General features: G+C 32.4%; 1 pseudogene across 1 annotated transcript; it reads right to left on the bottom strand.

Moving 5' to 3' along the window:
* Positions 1-1,260: 1,260 nt before the first annotated feature.
* LOC149205578 (uncharacterized) lies at positions 1,261-3,191 on the bottom strand (annotated as a pseudogene). The gene is made up of 2 exons (XR_016251889.1): positions 2,388-3,191; positions 1,261-1,825 (listed from the first exon to the last, which is right to left on the bottom strand). The product of XR_016251889.1 is annotated as an uncharacterized LOC149205578 (transcript).
* Between the last annotated feature and the right edge of the window lie 2,068 nt (positions 3,192-5,259).

Below are 5,259 nucleotides of genomic sequence, written 5' to 3' on the forward strand. Positions count from 1 at the left end.
CTAGGTCGAGGAAATGATTAAGCTCATATGTTGTAACTAGGTCGAGAAAATGATTAAGCTCATAATTTATAGCCATCTTTAAATTTTTAAAAGCTAAAATTTGGCATTAATCGATAAAGTGAAGTTTAACACAAATAGAAACTTATACATTAAGGTCACTATTTTATAGTAGAGTAGGCGATGTGTTAAAGTGTAACTCTAGCATTTATAGTCTTCCCTGTTTCACAGAAGATTTCTATAATATTTAGAATTAAAATTGCTTAGTGAATGCAGTTAACATAGGCATTTAGTTTATATCTATTGATGAAAGGTTTACCTATAAGCCTATGGCCTATATCAACTAAATGTGATTGTACTAATATTATCATATTCATCTCACACAGACCATATTTGCAACGAAAAATCTAATCTAGCATTCTAGATACCCACATGTAGGCTATCGTGCTTGAAGTTCATTGTATTGCCTTTTTCATGATAACGGGGGATAATGTGAAAAGCCACCCCATTGATTTACTTGTCGCTACCACATCATTGATTTCCTGCCAAATTAACAATAACGAAAATTAGAATTCTCTTATTGCTTTCGGGCACTTAATTGTTTAATTTTTCACAGGGGCGACCCTGTTTATATATAGATTTAATATATGGTTTAAAGTAGGTTAGAATTTGCTGTATTTAGTTTTTGAAAATTGTTTTTAATCCGCTGCAGGGATGACATTTGCTTTGGATATTGGAACTAGGAGCTTACGTTGAAGACCGTCAGCCTGGTCTGCTGATCGGTACATTGCTTGTGAGCACAAGCCTTACCGTGTTGTCTCCGTCCTATTACCGTTAGCCTTAGCCGCTAGAGAGCTTTGATTTATTTTGATAAAAAGTATTAGAATCTGATAAAAATGATCACTTCAATTTTTTTAATTAACAAAATAATAAATAAATAAATTTATAATATAATCAAAATTATTTATCTTATTTTTCTAGTGAAATAAATATTTATAGAAATTTGAATCTTAAATTTAATTTATAATAAGATGATTATCCATTATCCATTAAATTTTAGTGATTCAATGAAGAATTAATTTAAATACTTAATTTCTATTAAAATTGTAATTAATAAATAAATACAATTATTTTAAAATAATTTTTATATTTTAATAAAATTTGTCTAAAAGTAGATGAAAATTAATCCTATATAAATCAAGTCATCCATATCTCTATCTCATAAATAATAAGAAGAAAAAACAAGGGGAATCCAATGAAAGTCCCAATTTTTCCATAACGTTGAAAGATTTTTGCACAAACTATGCGACTGATCATAATAATTTGTACAGAATGAGAATGAAAATGTTTATCACTGTGGTGTTGGAGTTGGTTGAGCAGAAATTTTTCGACGAGCATCATCAGCATAATGGCACAAGACACTGAATCTGTGATAAGCAGTTGGTAAATAATTAGCATTAAAGTGCCTAAGGCCAAAAGTGGACGAAGAAACCGCGCCATCTTAAATCTCCGAGGATTTCCCTTGCATTCTCCCTAGTAATCTGGCCGAAGTTGTGCCACCCATAAACATGCATGGAGCGATGGTTGTAGTGAACCTCAACGAACATCTCGTCAATAATCTTGGCATCTCGGGATCACCCATCCATCTCTCAAGAATGGGCCACTCGCTTCCCTCAATATCCATCTTAACCACCACTGTATCGGTCGCCTTCAGTTGCAGTTCCTCTTTGATAAATCTGGTGATGTTCACAGAGTTCTTGGCTCTGTCATCTTCATTACCCACCAGCTTGTGATATATATTGATTCTGTCTAGCATCCACTGAGGCACCTGTTGGAAAGGTAGAGGAAGAAAAACACAATTCACATGAAATAAATTTTTATTCATAAATTTTTTTATATACAATTTGCTCATCTTTCACATAAATTTGGTTGATTACAATTAAATTCAATATAAAGTATTGGAGTCATTTAATGAGGTGGAGGAATGGTCCGGACTGCTAAAAAGTGGCCGGAATCTGAGTATAAAATTTCAAAAAACTTTGTAGAGGTAGTGTTTGAATAGTATTTTTGATGGTGGAAATGGATTCAGCACCATCACCATCAAAAAGATCTAAAACACCTAAAATTTTGAAGTTTAACAATTATAATTTGAATTTACAAAAATTCTTACTAAATATGACCAAATTTTCCATAACTTTCCAGACAACTCTTCCTCCTCTGCCGGTACTAAACTTAAAAATTTTATCTTAATTTCTAACTATTAACTCTAAATCTCATTCTACTAATTTAATAATACAAACTCACATTAAATTTAACTTTCAAAAGATAGACTAAACTCGAACTAACTCTTAAACCTGCATACAAGAGTAATTAGCCTTTTTTAACCGTACCTCCGGAGTGACCTTGGTCATAAAAGACCAAGGGCTCCCGTCTCTTAAATTTTCCTGTTCATCGAACCCCTGGGAGGGCTTCTGCAGCCAGTGGGGATTGAACTCGAAGGCATGAATCTCGGTGAAGTCGCAGGGATACATGCGCATGAACCACGTGAGGCTGCTGTTGAACCGGTTGGCGCCTAGGTCCAGAAACACCCGCCGCTCTCTCTGGTTCAGATCTATCTTGGAAGCCAACATCCAAGGAAGAAGATGCGTTCTGTCCTCCACATCCGGAGTGAATCTGAGGGAATATCCTCTCCTGAAATTTCTCGAGTCGTCCAGCTTATCTATGAGATGCCCTTTCACTCGGCACGGAGCAGCTTCTCCAACCCATTTCATTTGATGCCAGGGATCCTCCCCCTCCTTAAATCTCGACTTGTAACGAACACCATTAACGTCGCTGCTCTCTGTGTATCCTTCTCTTCTGCTGCAGATTTCCGCTTGCCCGGGATATTCTTCCATATCGCTGCTCGAACTAATTGGTGACCCTTCCCCTTCCCATAGGTACGAGGAAATAAGGGCGACACCATTGTCGCCTGTGTGATTGACGATAACATATACCAGAAGCCATGTTGAAAGGATGACGAGCAAAACATGTGGCAGCGGCCATAATGTCTGCGACAACTGCTGTTTACCTTTCATACCCATCGAGCAGCCTCAGTAACAGGAACGTTGAAAATAATAAAGATCTAAAATTCCATAAGGTCTTAGTTTTCTCCAGACGTTTGTATCTCCACGAATGCCAATGGAATGGATTCTGAGAGTCCCTTCATTCATTACATCTTTAATAGGTGCCTATCCAAATATTAAATCAAAATATAATAGAAACCAAAATATAATAAATAAATTAAACTGTAGCTTAAAACTGAGCATTTTGATTAGGTTATAGTTTTTAGTTTTATTTTTATGTATTTAATGGATTTTTTTTATTATAATTTAATTATCAAACTAATTATAAAAACAATTATCACTTAGAGCCACCCACCAACAACTCCATTAACTCTTAACTCTAGTTTTCTCATATGAATGCCCATGGAATGGATTGTGAGAGTGCCTTAATTAAATCTTTATAATGTCATAGTTAGACAAGAAGATGTCTCTATCTAAATATCTAATTAATAATAGAATAAAGAAATTAAATTGTTTAAATTTGAGTATTTTTATTAGGTGTTTTTTTGATGAGGTGATTATTTATTTATTTATTTTTTAGTGAAAAATTTTATCATAATTCAGTTGTTAAATTAATAAAGAACAATTATTACTAATTACTATCAGTTATTCATCACTATTATTTAAAGAAAACTATGTCGCTTGTAATTATATGGCTAGTGGTTCATAAAGACCTTTCATTTAGACAATTAACCTGTTTCCTTGAGTCTATGTTATTTTTTATTTTGATTATAGATTTTAGAGATATTTTAGAATTTAAAAATTAAAAATTACATGAGGTGATTATTTATGTGATTACATGAGGTGATTATGTGATTATTTATATGATAAACCACACTAGCTGGTTCGAAACGAGTGGATAAGAATATTTCTTATGTGATTTTTTCTTAAAGATGTTGTTAATAATATTATGGATCACAAAAATCTTAGCTAAACAATTATATGAAATAATTAAAACTTTCTTTAAATTTTAAAATATTTTCAAAATTTGTAATCAAATTGATTTCTTATTTTTCTTTTGCCGAAGCATAGTGATTCAAGAAAGTTTTTATTGATTTGTTATTGAAAAGATAGTAAATCAAAAAAAGAATTTTTGTTGATTTGAAAATTTTGGTCTTCTTAAACGAGAGTAAGAAAGTAATTAAGGAAAGAGAGCTTTTGTTGATTTGAAAATTTTGGTTCTTTTTAGATCGATTTAGAAGAAACAAAATAATGAAATTTATTCATATTTAGAAATTTGATTAGTTTCAATTTAAAGTATTGCAAAAATAATGAAATGTACCAAATTATCTGAACCAAAATTCACAGGGGTAGCGACAAATCCCGTGCATCACATGCCTGGAAATAATTTTCATGATCTGCTCGATCGCACGCTTCACAGCGATAAACGTAAGCAAAAGGCATCCCGTCTCTCACATGTGAATGGATTATTCCACGCTTGTCACGTTCTTGTGGACTATTCCATGAAAAAAAGTAGACAATAAGACAACGAAACAATGCTTTCAAACAATACGACAATAAAATTCATGTATTTGCCAATGCAATTTCCACGAATAATAAAATATGGTAATCATTAATTTTCTTGAAACCTCAAATTCCATCTTTTTGAGTATCTTTTATGTATTTATATCTATATGGATAACATTATGGATAATGATATATAAAATAATATTTTGATGTATAATGTGTAGGTGGAGAGAAGCTTCATTAGGGAGATGTGGACGTATGTAAAATTGACGAGACTAATGATTGTGTGATCGTAAGGTAATATGTAAAAATAAATTGCTTAATTTTCTAGGTAGAGAGTGGCTTTAGGGATTTTATATGGGAAGTTGTATTTTTGTTTTCCTCATCTTATGTTTTTTTGTTTTTGTTTGCTTTAATCTAATATTTGGTAGGAATTGAGTTTTTATTTAATAAGTTTAGCTTAGCTCTTGTATCTAATCGAGTTTTCAAAATAAAGGCTTTTTCTTGTATTTTGAATTTGAGCATTACATGGTAAGAATAAAGACTTTTCCTTGTATTTTGAATTTGAGCATCACATGGTATGGTTGGCGGAAGGCTATGATTTTCATGTTGCTTAATCCTGAGAAATCATTTGTCTTGACCTCATAAATTTCCACATTGGTATTCTTTTTGAAAAGAGGTTGTGGTTCTGTGA

This window comes from Pinus tabuliformis, chromosome 1_2 (assembly GCF_031772625.1).
Source record: "Pinus tabuliformis cultivar Carrire ecotype Pingquan chromosome 1_2, CPIR1, whole genome shotgun sequence".
In the NCBI taxonomy this organism is placed as follows: domain Eukaryota; kingdom Viridiplantae; phylum Streptophyta; class Pinopsida; order Pinales; family Pinaceae; genus Pinus; species Pinus tabuliformis.